General features: G+C 36.2%; 1 long non-coding RNA gene across 1 annotated transcript; it reads left to right on the top strand.

Moving 5' to 3' along the window:
- Nucleotides 1-292: 292 nt before the first annotated feature.
- Nucleotides 293-1,173, top strand: LOC149564427 (uncharacterized). The gene is made up of 2 exons (XR_016361428.1): nt 293-393; nt 905-1,173. It is a non-coding gene; the product is annotated as an uncharacterized LOC149564427 (long non-coding RNA).
- The last annotated feature ends 20,822 nt before the right edge of the window (nt 1,174-21,995 follow it).

Here is a 21,995-nt window from a genome sequence, read left to right as displayed (position 1 = left end):
AGAGGCAAAAGGAAGCCTCCACGAAATAGTTACAACTTGTGCTTTATTATTCAGCATGCCTCCATTCATGGTAATTAGTAGTATTTAAGTTATTGTTGACTCAACAATCATTAATTGACATGCTTTGCTTTCAGTGTCACTTTCCATTACCGAGATCGAATCTTTCAAGGTTACGTACCGCTGAATTCAAGCTATAAAAATATATTAGTGAAGTCAAACTTCACCAACCCTATGACGACGACGAATTTAGTGGGTATAAAAGTACGGTTTGCTTGGGAACCCAATACCCAACACAAAATTTGAAGGCCATGGACTCTTCTGCTGTTTCATGGCGTGCTTTGTTTCTGTCTCTTCTTATCTTCTTCTCCACCCAGTCTACGGGAACACAGTCAGGTATTTTCCTATTCATATGCTTGCCAGCAAAACATATGTGGTAGGAATAATTCATTTGATTCTATGAATTTTTTCTCTAAGTCTTGGATCAAATAAGAATTAGTTATGCTTATTTAAACCTTTTTACCCAAATCTGTGTTTGTGTTTTTGGTGTATAGTATTGATCTGTGATCCATTTACCCCCTTCATGGGCTAAGAATGTATTGACAGAATAATCTGTAACAAGAATCTTTGGTTCTAATCTTGGTCAGTTAATTTAAACGAATTAGCTAGGCAAGAGCATACAACACAACGATAATTTGTGAATCTCTGATGTGAGAGATCTTAGATTCGATTTAGCTTAACACATAAAAATAAATTAATAACAATAATTAATGTTGACTTCAGCTGTGCTAGATCATATTTAGTGATCTATCATTAGAACAGTAAAGTTTTTTAAAAAATTAAATTACATTACAAAATATCTCTTCACTAATAGTACGATAATGTTAGCTTCATGTTTTCATTGCAGGTGTTGATAAGGGAGCTTCACCAATAGAAATATTGCCCAATACAAATGATTTTGCTGGAAGAATTATGGGTCATTCAACAAATGCTGTGGAAATGAGAAGACTTAGAAGAAGAGCTCTAGCCCCACCTCCTCCTAAGCACAATGGACCTGTCTCTTATTTTCGCCCAATTCCACCACCACCCCCTGCCATTATCTTATAAAATCAAGAAAGAATTGTTGAATGATCGTTATATTTTAATGATTCTAACGTGTGCGAAACTTTAATTTAATTCATACAAATGTGTACTAGGCTTGGAAATCTTTGATTAGATTTGCCTTTTAAAAAATTGCTTGAGTTTGATTTATAAATTCGATAAGTTAACGTGAGAGGAAAAGGAAAATCTTAAGAAGTGTGTGTTTGAATAAAACAATATCACAAATCTGCAAACAATGTTAGTTATTAAAATATGAATCTACAGCAGCTGCCATGGTTGTTTAAGAACTTCAAACTATCAAATGGTCAACTCTATAATTTCGATGCAATCAAAAATCTTATGGTAAATCTCTACAATTTATTTAAATTGATAACAATTTATAACAATTACAATCTATTTTTATTTCATATTTTATTATGAACTTGATTTTCCAAATTTAAAAAGATTCATCAATATTTGACACAAACTGTACATCCTATTTAACAAACTGTTGACCAAATTAAATTGAAACCCTTCCAAGTAGTAGTTATATCGTACGTAGTTGTTATATTCTATGCGCAATTCACAGTTAATTCTTGGAAAAAGTGTCATGCTCTATTTATAAGCATTTAATAGCTGACCCCATAGACCATGTTCTTCTCTATTTTTAAAACTATTCTCTCATTACAATCAGCAGGCTTCATTAGAGCCTCACAGCATAAAATAATTTACTGATACTAAATAAACATTATTTCTACACTCTTCCATAATGTTTATTTTAAAAGGATAGGAACATTCTTTAGTTTTCATAGTGTAGATGAACAATGAGTGTTAGTAGAAATGGATGAAAGGGATATAAGATCTACTTCTAAATTCAAATTTCCAAAGGAGAGATCCACGTTGATCAACCAAAAAGGTTAATGCACAAAAGAATCAATCTATGGGGAATATGACTAAAGATGAAAAATCTTATATTTTGTTAAAGAAAGTTTGTATTGAAATCTTGATTGAATTGAAAACAAATACCAACTTTAAAGTAGAGAAAATATGGAAAATGTTGTTTTCTGATATCTCTGTACAGTTTCAAGAAATTTTGCGACCAAATCTAGACTAGAAATGCAAAAACAGAGAAAACCCAGAAACATTTTTTTCTTTCTAAGGAAGGTCGACCTTGACCCAAATGTGGGGTAAGATCTTACCTCAGGGCATAATCTTACCCCTTTATTTCTGACCTTGACCTGCACTGCTCCAACAGAAATTATGTTCACAGATGCTAAAAGTTTGGCAAAAAGGGTATCCAAATCTGCACTATTATTTGGTGTGTCGCACCTGCACTTATGCTCAAATTCAATGGAAGGCGAATGCTTAATCATGGAAAATGGATGTGAAAATGAGAGAGAAAGACTTCCTTTTATACTAATCTAGGACACAAACTTATCTAGAGAGGTTGACATAGGAGAATTAAATTCCAATTAGGCCTTAACCCCTAGAAATGGACCTAAAATAAATACAATTTAAGATTTTACTATTCTGAAATCCGAAACAGTCAACCCAAAAATGAGAAATAAAACTTTTTGAAGCCCGATATCCTAAAACCTCTGGAACCTAAAATTTAGACCTAGGGTCAAGGTTGAGATCGACCTTGACCCAGAAGGTCAAAGATATCAGATCTTCAAAAAAGACTACCAAAAAAGGGTTGGAAACAAGGGAGAGAGAAGCAGAATAGGGGGGGGAAAGCCAGATCTAGTTAAATACCCACTCAAGGTGCTTGACATGACCCTAGACCACTTTCTTGGAGGGCTAAACCAGTCCTAAATGGAAGTGCTTCCATTTTCCAATGATACATTTATCCCACTTTAGCAAGAGTATGGACTCTATGCAAACTCTTGATAAAGGAAATTGTAATGAAAAGATAATCTTATTGAAATCAAAGAGACAAAGAAACTCTCAAGCACCTAGGGACTCAAGTCTTCATCAACTCCAAGATCACAATAAGAGAGACATCTCTAAAAAGGAGAGAAAGAGAGAGTGTGTGATTGTCTTTCTTAGTGAGAACTTATGTCCCAATGTGAACCACACAAGGAAACAGTGCAACTAAAATGATGGAATTGAACCATCTAGTGAATGTGGCTACTCACTAGTCAACCCATCAAAGATTCACCCTTAGGAATATAATTTTTTCATAAAGGTAAAGCCAAAAGAAAAAGAGATCCAACCTTAAGGGCACCTTAGACCTTAAGGGATCAAAAAAAAAAAGAAAAATTGAAACTGGAGGGATCAAGAGATCCTATAAAAATAAAAAATCAATGCTTTAAGGATTAGTCACTAATCCATAAAGGGAGAGAAGTACCTTGAAAAATATATGTATATTGAATATTGAATGTGTGTGTGTACAATAAGTGAGTAGAGTGTATGCCCCCACGTTAAATTCATTGCTAACACTTTAATAGGAGCAATGGTTTGAATGGAAACATAAACAACTCCACTAATTACGCATCCACTACAAGATGCCCCCAAATGAAGACAAATCAAGGGAAATACCACATAAACATACAGAGAACATAGAAGGGACCTACCTTCCATGGGGTCAATGTAATCATAAGATTTTATATATATATATATATATATATATATATATATATATATATATATATATATATATATATATATATATAAAATTGTAAATGAAGTGGCATCCTTCCCCAAAGAAAGTAGAACTACAATTACAATGAAAGAACACAGAAGAGTTATGAAGAAGAATATTTTTAGACCATGACATGGAGACCAAAAAGAATTAGTGCTACCAACTTGTAAATCCAAGCAGATTACACAAAGAAACTTTTGCGAACAAAAACACAGGTACCAAGTTGTAGCGCCAAAAGGATGACAAACAACTAAAATTTTAAAATTTCTAAAAGTGTGCACACACTTAAGCTTAGGCTTGTGGAGCCCAAGAAAAAGCTTGTGAGCTCTTTTGAAAAATTTTATATATGGGTTGCAAACCCATGACCCATTCCATTTTTTCCTCTTTCATTTTGTTGCTACCCTTTTCCCCTCAACAGTGCGCATGTGGTTTGCAGAAGTTGAACAATTTTCTCACCCTCTTCCTCAAAATGCCTCCTTCTCATCAGAGATCAAGATCGAGATCATCAAGTATGTTTTTTACTCTTGGTTTTGCATTGTTTTGTATGTTTTTGTATTGTTTTGTATTTTTTTTGTTTTGCTTCAAATTTGTTTATTTATTTAAAATGAAATTGGTTTCTTATCAGGAAATGTGAATAATCAACCACCAAATCTCTAGCCTAATCAACAAAATCAAAATGAAAACCCTCCACAAGATCAAAATGAAAACCCTCCACAAGAAAAGCAAGAACTTTCGCAGTCTCCACCGATTGAAAGACCTCTTATCACCCAAGACAATATAATGAATGAAATAGAAAGAGGGAAAAATGAATTAGAAGCAATCATTGATAGGTTAAAAGCTTGTGGGAAAACTAATTCTATGAGAGCACAATTGGCATCCTCCCTTGAGTCTATTATGAGCCATTTAACTTTCGTTAGTGGTCAATTGGATATTTGGCATGTTAAGGGAGAAGAACAAAGAAGATATTATGCAAACAAATTATCTATAAAGTTAAAGAAAAAATGGCATAGCGAAAGGTAGCATATGTGCATTGTTTAAAAAGCTTGGAGAATAAGACATTATTAAACATACAACTAAAAGGTTTCCCATCCATTGGTGCATGCATAATAATATTAGAAATAACTTTTGGGATAGATGGTGGGTGGTCTTTGATGCCTTTCCCTGCAATAATCACAAGGTTCCAATGTATTTCTTAAAGAAATTGTATTGTGAATTTGTCCTTGGAGAGATCTTCAATTATTTTGACATGTTAGATTCTCAAGGTAGAGGTGGAGGGTCTTCATTTGAGAGGTCGAGGGCATGTCATGACCCTAATGCAACTAGGGTGCCTAAATTGTCAAGCTACAAGGTGATCATGTCATTTTTCCTTCAATTGTGAAGGAACATGTAGAGACCAATACTATTAAGGACTATCAATGCTTTGACACAAACCCTCATTCATTGCACCAATCCATTAGTTGAGAAGGAGTCTTCTTTGCATCACGGTCACATGTGCACGTCATGTGGATCCTTATGCACATTTGGCAATCAAGTTGGAGACACAATGGATGATGGGCTAGTCACCGATGAGTTCCTGAGTGACACATTTAGCATTGACACGCAGGTAAATTATAATTATACTAAACTAATTTGATTACATTTTGTATGTAAAGTGAATGACTAATTTATTAGCATATCTTGACATTGTTCAAAATTCAAGGTAAAAGTGTTGATGGCCCTAGAATAGATTCCCTAACCCCATTTTATGTCTTGTCGACAAGTCAAGAGTTATGTATCAATTTAATCATTTAAATTAATACATATATTTATTAAGTAATGATATAAAGGATTGAAAGAAAAAAAAAAAAAGTTATCCATGTGCATTAGTTCTCTACTAGACCATTGACATTCACAAGAGACTCTGAGCCTAGGCATGATACGAGCCTCGTAGAGGTACACTTGTTTCATGTTAATTTAATTCATTTGATGGGTATGTGCAAGATCATGGTGTACCAAACTATGGCCTTAAGTGGCAATGAAAAATCAGCAAATCAGGTTTATGTCAACTTGACACATAATTTTGAAGTGGTTATGGACTTTATATCAAAAAGTTGTAAGAAAATAATTTGTAGAAAATTGAATGTAGTTTCTAAACTACTAGGCCTTATCAGGAGAAAAAAATAATTGATTGGTCAAAAGTTTGAATTTTAATGCAGTACTAAGAAAATTTCAGGGCGAAAATAAAAAGTAGGTGTATGTCTGACCACCTTAATCAAAATCAAATCATAATATTTTTTTAATATAATTATAGATATGAAAACTAGACTCATGCCCGGATGTGATGCATATTTTTTGATATTTTTATTCCAAATAAATAATTAAATATGAATTTTCTACCAAAACTTTTTCGGATTAAAAAAAGTCTCGTGTCTGACCACCCTAACTAATAGAAAATTTGATCAAATTTTTCTTTTTTTATTTTTTTCTTATACTAGGCGAAGTATAGAATGTGACACAACTTTTAGATTTAAAAAATGTTATACCATTTGAAAGTTATAGCTATTTTTCATTCAGTATGTCAATCAGCACTTTACAATAATCTTCATTGATAATTAACTAATAAATACTTATCGAACTCAGAATTTGATAGAAATTATATTGATGGAATCTAGAGAGCGATATTAAAAAACCCATTTTGTTTCATTCAATTTCGATCAAAATAATATTGTCAGACGGCTACCCGAAGTCTGAGTATCACTAAAACTCTCTATAAACACGTCTTTGGGGTTGACCGGGCAGGCTTGGTAAATACCAAGCCTGATCGGATATCCGATATGGCTCGGTAGTCAAATTCTAAAAATCTTCAAATTTTGGAGGGAAATTCGATTTAAACGTTCTAATTTTTTATTTTTAAATTATTTCACTTATATTAATATGTAAAGGCATATTTTAATATATTATATATATATAATAACGTAATGTAAACATACAAGATATAATCTAGTAATATATAATAATATCTTATGTTAATCTTATTACAATCTATAAATATAATATATATTATTATTATTTTTACTAAATATAATAACGTAATTTATATATATATAAAATACGTATTATATATTATTATATTAATATGTATGTTATTAATATATACAATAACGTAATATTTTCATTAAATGTAATATGTATTATATATTATTATATTAATATGTATAATAATATAATATTTATATAACAACGTAATATTTTTATTAAATATAATATATATTATAAATATTATTATATTAATATGTATGTTATTAATATATTTATATAATAACGTAATATTTTCATTAAATATAATAATGTAATATGTATATGTATATATATATATATATATATATATATATATATATATATATATATATATATATATATATATATATATATATATATATTATTATATTGATATGTATATTATTAATATATATGTATATTATTAATATATAAGAGTCAAAGGGGGTCATAGGGTGACCTATAACCCTCTTTGACCCATTAAACGACGATATATGTCTCTAGGGGTCCTAGGACCCCTAGGGACATATGTCGTCCTTTAATGGGTCAAAAGGGGTCCCTTTGACCCATTAAATGACGACATATGTCCCTAGGACCCCCAAGGACATAGCCGAATCGTTCATATCGGTCAAAGGGGGTCATAGGGTGACCTATGACCTCCTTTGACCCATTAAACGATGACATATGTCTCTAGGGGTCCTAGGACCCCTAGGGACATATTCGAATGGGTATTATGGGTCAAATGGGGTCATAGGGTGACCTATGACCCTCTTTGACCCATTAAACGATGACATATGTCCCTAGGGGTCCTAGGACCCCCAGGGACATAGTCGAATCGTTCATATGGGTCAAATGGGGTCATAGGGTGATCTATGACCCCCTTTGACTCATTAAATGACGACATATGTCCCTAGGGGTCCTAGGACCCCTAGGGACATAGTCGAATCATTCATATGGGTCAAAGGGGGTCATAGGGTGACCTATGACCCCCTTTGACCCATTAAACGATGACATATGTCCCTAGGGGTCCTAGGACCTCTAGGGACATATTTGAATGGGTAATATGGGTCAAAGGGGGTCATAGGGTGACCTATGACCCTCTTTAACCCATTAAACGACGACATATGTCCCTAGGGGTCCTAGGACCCCTAGGGACATATTCTAATCGTTCATATGGGTCAAAGGGGGTCATATGACCTATGACCCTCTTTGACCCATTAAACAATGATATATGTCTCTAGGCGTCCTAGGACCCCTAGGGACATATTCGAATGGGTAATATGGGTCAAAGGGGGTCATAGGTTGACCTATAACCCTCTCTGACTCATTAAACAATGACATATTTCTCTAAGGGTCCTTGGACCCCTAGGGACGTATTCAAATTGTTCATATGGGTCAAAGGGAGTCATAGGGTGACCTATGACCCCCTTTGACCCATTAAACGACGACATATGTCCCTAGGGGTCCTCGGACCCCTAGGGACATATTCGAATGGGTAATATGGGTCAAATGGGGTCATAGGGTAACCTATGACCCTCTTTGACCCATTAAACGATGACATAAGTTCCTAGGGGTCCTCAGACCCTTAGGAACATATTTGAATCATTCATATAGGTCAAAGAGGGTCATAGGGTGACCTATGACCCTCTTTGACCCATTAAACGACGACATATGTCCCTAGGGGTCCTCGGACCCCTAGGGACATATTCGAATCATTCATATGGGTCAAGGGGGTCATAGGGTGACCTATGACCCTCTTTGACCCATTAAACGACGACATATGTCTCTAGGGGTCCTAGGACCCCTAGGGACATATTCGAATCGTACATATGGGTCAAAGGGGCTCATAGGGTGACCTATGACCCCCTTTGACCCATTAAACAACGACATATGTCTCTAGGGGTCCTAGGACCCCAAGGGACATATTCGAATGGGTATTATGGGTCAAAGGGGGTCATAGGGTGACCTATGACCCTCTTTGACCCATTAAACGACGACATATGTCCCTAGGGGTACTTGGACCACAAGAGACATATTTGAATGGGTAATATGGGTCAAAGGGGGTCAAAGGGTGACCTATGACCCTCTTTGACCCATTAAACGACGACATATGTCCCTAGGGGTCCTAGGACCCTAGGGACATATTCGAATTGTTCATATGGGTCAAAGGGGGTCATAGGGTGACCTATGACCTCCTTTGACCCATTAAACGACGACATATGTCCCTAGGGGTCCTAGGACCCCTAGGGACATATTCGAATGGGTAATATGGGTCAAATGGGGTCATAGGGTAACCTATGACCCTCTTTGACCCATTAAACGATGACATATGTCTCTAGAGGTCCTAGGACCCCTAGGGACATATTCGAATCGTTCATATGGGTCAAAGGGGGTCATAGGGTGACCTATGACCCTCTTGACCCATTAAATGACGATATATGTCTCTAGGGGTCCTAGGACCCCTAGGGACATATTCGAATGGGTAATATGGGTCAAAGGGGGTCATAGGGTGACCTATGACCCTCTTTGACCCATTAAACGACTACATATGTCCCTAGGGGTCCTCGGACCCCAAGGGACATATTCGAATGGGTAATATGGGTCAAAGGGGGTCATAGGGTGACCTATGACCCTCTTTGACCCATTAAACGATGACATATGTCCCTAGGGGTCCTAGGACCCTAGGGACATATTCGAATCGTTCATATGGGTCAAAGGGGGTCATAGGGTGACCTATGACCCCCTTTGACTCATTAAATGACGACATATGTCCCTAGGGTTCCTAGGACCCCTAAGGACATATTTGAATCGTTCATATGAGTCAAAGGGGGTCGTAGGGTGACCTATGACCCCCTTTGACCCATTAAACGACGACATATGTCCCTAGGGGTCCTAGGACCCCTAGGGACATATTCGAATGGGTAATATGGGTCAAATGTGGTCATAGGGTAACCTATGACCCTCTTTGACCCATTAAATGACGACATATGTCTCTATGGGTCCTAAGACCCCTAGGGACATATTCGAATCGTTCATATGAGTCAAAGGGGGTCATAGGGTGACCTATGACCCTCTTGACCCATTAAACGACGATATATGTCTCTAGGGGTCCTAGGACCCCTAGGGACATATTCGAATGGGTAATATGGGTCAAAGGGGGTCATAGGGTGACCTATGACCCTCTTTGACCCATTAAACAACGACATATGTCCCTAGGGGTCCTAGGACCCCTAAGGACATATTCGAATGGGTAATATGGGTCAAAGGGGGTCATAGGGTGACCTATGACCCTCTTTGACCCATTAAACAAAGACATATGTCCCTAGGGGTCCTAGGACCCTAGGGACATATTCGAATGGTTCATATGGGTCAAAGGGGGTCATAGGGTGACCTATGACCCCCTTTGACCCATTAAAAGACGGCATATGTCCCTAGGGGTCCTAGGACCCCTAGGGACATATTTGAATCGTTCATATGAGTCAAAGAGGGTCATAGGGTGACCTATGACCCCCTTTGACCCATTAAATGACGACATATGTCCCTAGGGGTCCTAGGACCCTAGGGACATATTCGAATGGTTCATATGGGTCAAAGGGGGTCATAGGGTGACCTATGACCCCCTTTGACCCATTAAACGACGACATATGTCCCTAGGGGTCCTAGGACCCCTAGGGACATATTTGAATCGTTCATATGAGTCAAAGGGGGTCATAGGGTGACCTATGACCCCCTTTGACCCATTAAACAACGACATATGTCCCTAGGGGTCCTAAGACCCCTAGGGACATATTCGAATGGGTAATATGGGTCAAATGGGGTCATAGGGTGACCTATGACCCTCTTTGACCCATTAAATGACGACATGTGTCCCTAGGGGTCCTAGGACCCTAGGGACATATTCCAATCGTTCATATGGGTCAAAGGGGGTCATAGGGTGACCTATGACCCCTTTTGACCCATTAAACGACGACATATGTTCCTAGGGGTCCTAGGACCCCTAGGGACATATTCGAATGGGTAATATGGGTCAAATGGGGTCATAGGGTAACCTATGACCCTCTTTGACCCTTTAAATGACGACATATGTCTCTAGGGGTCCTAGGACCCCTAGGGACATATTCGAATCGTACATATGGGTCAAAGGGTGTCATAGGGTGACCTATGACCCTCTTGACCCATTAAACGACGATATATGTCTCTAAGGGCCCTAGGACCCCTAGGGACATATTCGAGTGGGTACTAGGGGTCAAGGGGGTCATAGGGTGACCTATGACCCTCTTTGACCCATTAAACGACGATATATGTCTCTAGGGGTCCTAGGACCCCTAGGGACATATTTGAATGGGTAATATGGGTCAAAGGGGGTCATAGGGTGACCTATGACCCTCTATGACCCATTAAACGATGAGATATGTTGCTAGGGGTCCTAGGACCCCTAAGGACATATTCGAATGGGTAATATGGGTCAAAGGGGGTCATAGGGTGACCTATGACCCCCTTTGACCTATTAAACGACGACATATGTCTCTAGGGGTCCTAGGACCCCTAGGGACATATTCGAATGGGTATTATGGGTCAAAGGGGGTCATAGGGTGACCTATGACCCTCTTTGACCCATTAAATGACGACATATGTCCCTAGGGGTCCTTGGACCCCAAGGGACATATTCGAATGGGTAATATGGGTCAAAGGGGGTCATAGGGTGACCTATGACCCTCTTTGACCCATTAAATGACGACATATGTCCCTAGGGGTCCTAGGACCCCTAGGGACATATTTGAATCGTTCATATGAGTCAAAGGGGGTCATAGGATGACCTATGACCCCCTTTGATCCATTAAACGATGACGTATGTCCCTAGGGGTCCTAGGACCCCTAGGGACATAGTCGAGTCGTTCATATGGGTCAAAGGGGGTCATAGGGTGACCTATGACCCCCTTTGACCCATTAAATGACGACCCTCTTTGTATTATATATTATTATATTAATATGTATAATAATATAATATATATATAACAACGTAATATTTTTATTAAATATAATATATATTATAAATATTATTATATTAATATATATGTTATTAATATATCTATATAATAACGTAATATTTTAGTATATATAACGTAATATTTTAGGATATACTATTTATACTATTTTAGGATAATAATTATAATATAAATAAACACTAAATATTAATATCATTATATGTATAGTAATAATAATTATACTATTATAGCTATAATAATAATATATATTAATACTATATATTGTAGCTTAATATAATAAACACTATATATTTACACTATTATATCTATATTAATAATATTAATACTATTATAGTTATAATAATAATATTGATACTATAGGTATATTAATACTATTTTATAGTAATATTATTGATATTTTATACTAATACTAATATACTATTAACTTAGTTATAAATTAAAGTCGTTTGCCTCCAAATATTTTCATAATATTAATATTATTGTGGCAAAGGAGGGAAACCTTAGCAAGTTTTCTCTCCAAAAGTCCGATATATTATCGGATATCCGATCCTGGATCGGATATCCGATTATACTGGCATCAATTTCAAATATTTGACTGTCCCTACAGACCCGACAACATTACTTTTTTACCTCTTTTTTCACGAGATTTGTAAAAAGTCGTGTTTTGGGGCCCAACCAATCGAAAATAATTCAAAAATATAACCTTAGGTGTTCGAATTTGTCATCTGAATGGGGAGCAGCAGTCGTCGAAAGAATAAACGTAAAAGGAAGATATCTAATGAAGACATTGCAACATATAGGGAAAAGGACAAAATGAAACACCGAAAAAAAAGACAAGGTATGCTAAATATCAATCAAGTTGACGATGAATTAATAGAAGGTGAAATCATAGAGTCAGATAATGAAAATGTACAATTGGGGAATGAAAATGTACCTATTGAAAATGATAATGCGGAAATTGAAAATGTAGAGATTGAAAATTTTGAAGAAGAAATGCCACCAAGTCATAATCCAAATTGCATAATTGACCATGTCGAAGATGACAATGCACAGGAACTTAATGCACAAGAACCTTACATATCTCCTAATTATAATCGACATGAAGGTTCTAAAACACCAAAATGGATAATTGAAATTGATGAAACGATTATGACTAGTTTGGAAGGAAAAAATCAGATAGAACCATTCGGTTATGGGCTTCAAGACTATATCAGATGTTTTTCGGCAACAAGACAGTGGTAGAGCAATGTCAACTTTTCATGCACTTATTAAAGATGCAAAAGATGAGACCTATGCTTTCCAAATTGAAAATTCGTGTCAATAAAAAGTTGGAAAGAAATGCCATTATTGTGAAGAATCTTTTCAGTGCTCTCAATAGCGTTGGGAAAAATAGCAGAGAGAAGGATAATAGAGCTGCTCGAAGGGTTATTACAACCTCTTTGGTAAGTCATTATTTGAGAAAGGGTAGATATATGAGACAAACTTGTATTGATTTGAATCTAAATCGTACTACTTTGAGAAGAGCACTTAGTCGACGAGAGAAAATTGATGATCCTCTTCAAAATGAAACATGGGCATTTGGTGGGAGACTTCCACATTTTGATAAGAAGCTATCCGACGATGTGAAGGAAGAAATTATACAATTTTGGCACTCTAACTCACGAGTATCACCCAATGCTAAAGATGTCTTAAAGTTGAGAATTGGCATCAGAGACCGCACGCCACATCCTAAACACTATTTGGAGGTAAGTCAAACTATGTTGTTCAAACAATTTAGAGAGAGTCATTCAAGTGTTCATATATCACAAAGGGCTTTTGAATCTTTGAAGCCATTTTATTGTGTGCAACTCAAAATTCGAAATACATGTTGTTGCAAATACTCAGAGCTCGTGAGGGCTATCGATGAACTGTCAAATGCTACAGGACGGTGATCCTGAGGCCTAAAATAACCTATCTCATTTTTGAGAGATCACATTCCGTTTGGATTCAGCACAGCAATCTCGCTCGATGCCAAAACTCGCAATGTGCCTCAGTTCATAGGTGCACCACAGCGTAACTTTGAAACTGTTGATCTTGGCATCGAATCGTCAGTGCCATTAGCTCTGGATGGGCGGTTGAACCCTAGTTACACCCTTTTTCTGGCCACAAAGACCATCCATCATTTGCGGCCACCCCGTACCGAGGAGTCTTCAAGGTGCTCTAAGTGCATTTTGAGGTCGATCCTTCAAGGGTCATAACTCAGAGCTCGTGAGGGCTATCGATCAATTGTCAAATGCTACAGGACGGTGATCCTGAGGCCTAAAATAACCTATCTCATTTTTGAGAGATCACATTCTGTTTGGATTCAGCACAACGATCTCTCTCGATGCCAAAACTCGCAATGTGCCTCAGTTCATAGGTGCACCACAGCGTAACTTTGAAACCGCTGATCTTGGCATCGAATCGTCAATCCCATTAGCTCCAGATGAGCGGGTGAACCTTAGTCACACCTTTTTTCTGGCCACGAAGACCATCCATCATTTGCGGCCACCCCGTACCGAGGAGTCTTCAAGGTGCTCTAAGTGCATTTTGAGGTTGATCCTTCGAGGGTCATAACTCAGAGCTCGTGAGGGCTATCGATGAACCGTTAGAGGAGACAAGTTCGTAAGGATGGAGTGGCTTAGTGTTTTTGCTAAAATAAGTTAGTGGAAGGGCTTTATTAGAGGGTCTTGGCCAAACTAGTGGGGTGTTTGCCAAAATTTCTTGTTTTATTTCTACTTGGTTTTGTTTTCTTGTTTTGTGCTTGAGTATTGTTATGGGATTGGGACTTACACTCACCCTTGTGGGAAGGGAAGAGAAGTCCAGGGTGAAGGGCTTAAGTTGGGTTCGAAAAATGTATTGAGAACCTTGGAGTATGGGCTCCATTGTATGCCATAACATTTCATATCTTGCTGGGGGTGATAAGGAAAGTATGGTGTAGAAAGGAAGTTTGAGAAGTTACAGCTGATGGTAGTGGGTTTGGAGGAGGAAATGTGGAGACCCCGAGAGGGCATTAAATGGTTCATTTATGATAGCCCCGAGAGGGCATGAAATTTGGTGAATTATGATAGCCCCGAGAGGGCATGTAAATTGTTTATTGCAAATATGGTTTGGTATGGCAAGTCTCCATTTTAGAACACACCTTCACCCTATGTTTATGGTTCCATCTGTGAAGCCATTGTGAAATAGTCTTGGGGGGAAATTGTTCAAGTTTGAAATGTAATTTTTATGCATTGAAAGATTGTATGTGTATCCTAGTTTGAGCCTTGTTCCCTAGCGCGGGGGTGGTCTCTTTGAGGCCTATGGTTGGGTGGAAAGCACCCATGGTCCTTGTTATTTTGTTGTGTTGCATATGCAGATTTGTGTCCAAGGGAGCAATGGAAATGGCTTGGAATGATCATCTTGCAAATTGATGTTGGATGAGAAAACTTGACATTGTGCCCTCATTTGTGAAGGAGGATTCACCAGCTTGTTCATGTTCTCAACGATCATGTTGGACAATGTTCATGCTACTCATTGTCCATATCTTTCAATGTCCATGTTCCTTATGATTTTGAAAAGTCCCTTATGTTGCCCCATTGTGATGGAAGGAGATTGTATCATTGTTACCTAATGTACGTGTAGAAGAAAATATTGATAAGGTTGTATATGCATGTTTCATTTGGAGTTTATATTGTTATGAAAGCATTGGTACGAGTCACAGATTTGCTTTGACATCATTGTTATCATTTGAAAATGTGAAAGAAAGTTTTCTCCTTGTGGTATTGTAAATGACTAGTTGATAATAACAATCCATAGATGTTATGTGATACCATTGATTGTATAAATTTAAAACTTAGTAGATTGCTTACAATCTTGTTGTGCACTCAATAATTTGGTGAGGAAGCAATGTTGATAGATAATGAGGATATAGTAATATACTAATTGTCACATTAATATATATTGTAATGATTAATGAATGTGTGTACATTGGTAATGAGGATAATAAGTAATTCTGATCCCCTTCCCTTACATGCTAGAATCACAACCTAGTCCATATGATACAACTGACAGACCCTAATAGAATATTAGTATCAGAGGCTTGTTAGGATATGAATTACCTCACTAATTTATGAGTGTTGTATCTTGAACTTGCTTGTTTGACTCGTGACGCTAACTTGAACTAGACTATCATCCAATCTATTTGAAAACCACCTGTGACTAAAATGTTAACACCTTCACACTATTCACATGAGTCTTGAACTCCTATTCAATGATAACCTTGTTTTACAATATGTAATTTCTTATGCGACTTCATAAGCTAAAAAAAAAAAAAAAAATTGTTGTGTTTTTACTAGTAAAATTTAGGGCATGACACATGATCCATGATAAATTGAACAATACTAAATACTAAATTAATATGTATATCATTGTGCATGTAAATGATAAAAATATATATCAAAATACATGTATCCATAGACAAAATTTTACAAAAATATATATCAAAGATCATGTATCCATAGACAAAGTACTCAAATATATATATATCAAAATACATAGATCCATATACAAAATGTGGCTGATCCTGCCATCAAAATGTGTATAATATCAATGTTTCTATATACAATGTGGCATATGCCATCTCAAAATGTCTCATGATGCATCCTACGAAAACTATACTATCCTAGGGTGCTGGTGGATGATCAAAATGCAGCCTCTTCGCTGCACTAGGTGGATCGGATGCCTCCTACATAAACAAAAAAGGAAAACCCAAAGTTAGACTACTAAATTTATATGATTCTATGTATCTAACATTGAATTACTCAAATTCATAATGATCTTTTCCGTATTGGAGATTAATACTATCAAAATTTCATAATAAATACCTCTCTCGTCGACCTCCTGCGCCGGTCAGGAGTCCTCTCGTATGCCCTCGGCAATGCTGGTACCTCTGTGATTGTGGGCTATATATGTTCAAATACCTTTGTCAGATGAATCTACAATTTAAACTATAACATTATAATTCATAGCATGCTAAATTTATAACATATTTAATCATGAATTCAAACTGCAACTTACTATTGTAGGCTCCTCCTCAGGAGTGAGTGGCCGCGTCATCAAATCTACATAACTGTCCCGTCGAACCTCATGTGCACTAGGAGTCTCCTATGAGATACAAAATAGTAGTTGTTAATATCACAGAAATTAGTTTTGAATTTATTTATGAAGATAAGTGATGCAAGAGCATCCCATGCTCATCAGGGGAACATTGAAGATCCAAGGCATTACAGAGGTCATGGAACATCTCTTGAAGTCAATTGGGCAATCCTTGCACCAATTATGGCTCATGGAAGCATACAAAGTTATAATGTTGGACTCATATGTGGAAGAAAGTTGTAATTGTGCATGAGATAGGATTTTAGGATTTCATATGGTAGATGTGTCATTTGATAGGTTCATGTAGGTTGTCATGATCATATCTTGTCATTAGACATGTCAAAACGTTCTAGAATTGAGTTTTGGGGTTTGAACAAGCAAGCCCTGGTTTTTAAGCCATTTTAAGGAGGGTTTTGAAGTTTGGGTGTTTAGGAGTGTGATCAAGACCTATAATCTTGAAAATACTTAGTGTGTTGGTCCCTTTGTTGAAGCCTTGGTGTGTCTAATTCCTCCTTGTGTGTCCCAGAGTTGAAAGGTACATAAGTGGTGTCCAGAGATTTCTTGGTGAGGAAAGAAAGAGAATCAGTGAGTTGGCCCTTGGGAAGGAAGAAAACTTGTTGTGAAAATGCTTCCTAAAAATCAAATGGCTAGAGAACTTGAAGAATTGAGAGAAGAGTTGGCAAAAGAGAAAAGAGAGAGGAGAGAACTTGAAGCATCTAGAGTGAGGGAAGAAAGACAGATGAGAAGAGAGAGGCTGAAGCTTATTGCAAGGATAGAATCCTTAGAAAAGGAAAGGCAAGAACCTAGAGGAGAAGAGGTTAGAGGAAGAAATCATGGAGAGAACCATGAAGAAGAAGAGGTTGGTAATGCAAGGCAAGAGCATGAGACAACAGATGATCCTGAAGAAAGGAGATTTATGAGAATCATTAAGGCAGTACAAGGTAATGGTGGGAAGAACCATATTGATTTTCCAATATACCAGGGCAAAATGGATAGTGAAGAAGTGCTAGGGTGGATAGAGGCCCTTGAGAACTACTTTGATCTTGAAGACATAGAGGCAGATAAGAAGGTAAAAGTAGCAACAACAAGACTGAGAGGAACATCACTCACTTGGTGGACTAGTGTTCAGAATGAGAGAGAGGAAAGGTGGTGCAGGGCACCTAACCTATGTGGCAGGGGGGAACAAGTATCTCTGTTGCCGGACACCTTGCCACTCCATGAAAGCGAGGATTCAAGTAGATTAGGAAGTTGGAATAAAGGTTTGGTCCATATTTTACAAGTTGGTCTATGTTTTGTAATAAAGGCACATGTAAGGCCCACAAGCATTTTGGTGTGGTTATAAACCAAGTGACTCCATGGGACCAAAAGGCCTTAGAATAGGGTATTTAGAGTCTAAACAGTATTAGCAAAAAGTGGTTGTTTGTTTGTTTTATGGTTGGGAACGCCTATATGGTTGTTCCAACGGTCATGTAGACCTTTATATATGTCATATGTGATCTCGGTTGAAAGGGGGAGATCAAAGTGTACGGTGGTTTGGAGAAAAAATAATAAAAACTTCAATTTTCTGGAAATTTACTTAGTTGCATTTAATAAATCCATATGACCAATTTTGAGTCAATGGAATATTTTAGAAAGTTAGGGAATGCATAAAAACTATAGTTTGAAATTTGAATTTCAAATTCAAACGGTCATATTAGTTTTGGAGGGAAAGTAGTAATTTGGTATTTTTTTGATTAAATAAACCTTTGTAACCAACTTGGTCGGTTGGACAGGTGCATATAAGCCTATTTAAGTTGTAATGAACATATGCAAGACATGAATAATTATTGGTACAGAAAAAATCATAGAAATTGTATAGAACAACAATCATACTTTCCTCTGCATCAATTAAAAAAATAAAAAATAAATGATACTTATACATACAATGGGGCTCTCTGTGCGAATGAAAATCCCTGATGATCTAGGATGCCGAATCTGTACAGGCTCATCGCCAGTAGCCACACCCTATATACAATAAATAATGTAATTAAATGAGATTACCACAAACATTTTACAAGAATGCATCAATATTTAATCAATTAGAAAACATCTAATTACCTTTCCTTTGTCAATGCATGCTGGCTCACCCCCCGCACTTTGTCCCCCCGGGGCAAGTGGTATCTGCAAGATAAAAGAAAGATTAGCAACCATATATGCTACAATATCAAATAGAAAAAAGAAATGCAGACACAACATAATTTACCGTAGATGTCTCAAGGCCAAATGAAATGGCCGAGAGTGTAGCATCATCTATCTGTCTGAGCTCCTCCTCGGTCATCAACTAAACATGAATGAAGATCACATACATGTAAAAGTCAGTATGGATTAAAAATTAAAATTACTCTATTATAAAAATTAACTTTAAATCACATATGTCATAACAAAAAAATGTATACGCGTACCGACACCGAAGGAGTCCATGCCTCTACATTCCCCTCCTCTCTCGCATTAGGGTCTGTAGCCTCTGCACGTGCGTCTGGTGTATCCTCGTCTAATACAAAATGATACTCAGGAAGATCACCTATGGGACCCAGGAAAATATTCTTGCATGTAATGCAAGTGTGAGGCACACAAACGTGTGATGAGCTAGCCGATGATGAACTGGCACCAACATCATCAACACGAGGAGGCAAGACTGACCTAGCCTGAGATATCATTAGGCTACTCAGCCTATGAATGGCTCTGATGGTCTGAGAGCTAGCCTCTGCCATAATATCTGGATGCTGCACTCGAGGAGGGGGGGAGATATCAGGGGGGGGGACAAAAGTGCCAAGTTTCTTCCGCTGGGAAGAGGGTCTATCCTGAGGAGCTCCTAGTCCTAAGCCCATGTTGGGCTTCATGCTCCAATAGTTCACTTTAAGTTTCAACACAAATTCGACATATAATTTTTTAAGGAAATAAAATGGTATGTCTAAATTTCCATGTGGAGGGATATCAAAGACCATCCACCAACGGTCCCAAAAATTTGCACGTATGGCGTCATTTGTGCACCATTTAATCGATAGTTTGGTTTTTTTTGGGTCAACTGGTATACCCATTTTTGGGTTAGCAAAAAGGCTTGCCAAATCGTCTTTGGTTATGTTGAGGGCCGCGACCTCATCATAATCCAAACCATCATCAAACATCTGGTGCATTTCATCATGCCAACGAAGAGCGGCATTTTGTTGGTTTGTAAGAGTTTCAATGTTATCCACTATGGTGTTTAACGTGGATAACATAAGAGCCAGTGCAGGTACATTATTGTATGTTCTATGCAAACCTCTCAACTCAGTGAGATTTTCATTTATCAAATCCTCGATTCGAGGAGGATTTTGAGGAGGTAGAGGATCATTTGGTGTACGATTTTGTGGGGATACTGGATCGTTTGGTGGTGGGTTGCGAGGAATATTATTCCCTGCCTCAGTGTCATCATTTTGATCAGCCATTCCTATTGAATTGCAAAACGTAATATATATTAAAAAAAAATCTAAATTTTAACCATTTTTGTCAAAAAAAACCCTAGATTCAACTAAAACAAACAAAATCTTGTTAAAATCTATTAAATTTAGGTTAAAAATGAGTCAGGGGGAGGGGGGGGGAACATACCTGATATCTGATATCCGATTTGCTATCTGATATCCAATTTATTATCTGATATCCGATCTGACTGGCCCAAATTTGCGTGAAAATAAGGGCCGCGGGTCTATGATTTTGTGTTTAATCCATGCACAGGTATCGGATATCCGATATTATAATATATATAATATAACATATATATTACATTTTATATATTTTTATATTATATTTTATATTTATTATATTAATTTACTATATAATATAATATAAAATATTATTATTATACTATATTATTATAATTTATAATATATTATACTTTTTTATTATATATTATATTATAAGATATTACTTTTTTTTATTATATTATATTATATATATATATATATATTATATTACATTACTATATATTATAATATATGAAATATTATATTATATTATTATAATATAATATGTTATTATAATATTATTATTATAGTATAATATTATACGATTATAATATAATAATATTATTATTATTATATTATAGTATAATAATTATTATAATAATAATATTATTATATTATAGTATAATAATAATTATAATAATATTATTATATTATAGTATAATAATTATTATAATAATAATATTAAATAATATTATTATTATTATAATATAATAGTATGATATATTATTTAATATTATTATTATTATTTTATATCAATAATAATAATATTAAATAATATATCATACTATTATATGATTTTAATTATTAGTCAGATATTGGATTTAAAATCGGATATCCGATATGATATCGGATATCTCATATGATATGATATCGGATATCTGATAAGGCTCGGCTTAAACTTCCAGGTTTGGTTCCTGGATAGGTAAAAAAAGGTCAGAGCGGATTTTGAAGCGCTTTTAGGCGTCTTCAAACTCTCTCTTTTTCACATCGCCACTTTTTGGCACACCATGATCCTGCACATACCCTGATTATAATATATTCTATAAAAAAAATATGTAAATTGTATTATATGATTTATAGTTGTTGACATCTGAGACTCCTCATCTTTGCCAATCCATCGATGGAGTTGTTGTCGCGATGGCTAGTTCAGAGCCATTGATTGAGGTATGAAAGAGTTTTCATAGTTTTAGTTGTTATTTGTAATAGTTAGTATTGAAATTTCAAATGGTATTTATAAATATGATCAAGTGCTTATATTGATTGAATTGTTGTAGGGCCTTGTTACTCTCAATCATCCACGAACCTCTGACGTAGATCTATAGAGTAACTATTTGATGGTGGTAAGAAAATAATTAATTTCATGTGTACATATATTTTATTTCAATGTATAATAATTATTGATTCATATATACTTTGTTTGTATCAACTTCAGTTAGAGAGGAGCCTAAACAAGAGGACGAGTGAGCTTAAGGGGCTTTCTAATAAATGGTTCATAAGGCACAACACTTAGTAAAGGTTTTGCAAATGGTATTGAAAGCT

This window comes from Cupressus sempervirens, chromosome 3 (genome assembly GCF_028749045.1).
Source record: "Cupressus sempervirens isolate cs-2001-9-10 chromosome 3, ASM2874904v1, whole genome shotgun sequence".
In the NCBI taxonomy this organism is placed as follows: Eukaryota; Viridiplantae; Streptophyta; class Pinopsida; order Cupressales; family Cupressaceae; genus Cupressus; species Cupressus sempervirens.
The sequence above is the reverse complement of the archived record's forward strand: the minus strand, read 5'-3'. Positions and strand labels throughout refer to the sequence as shown.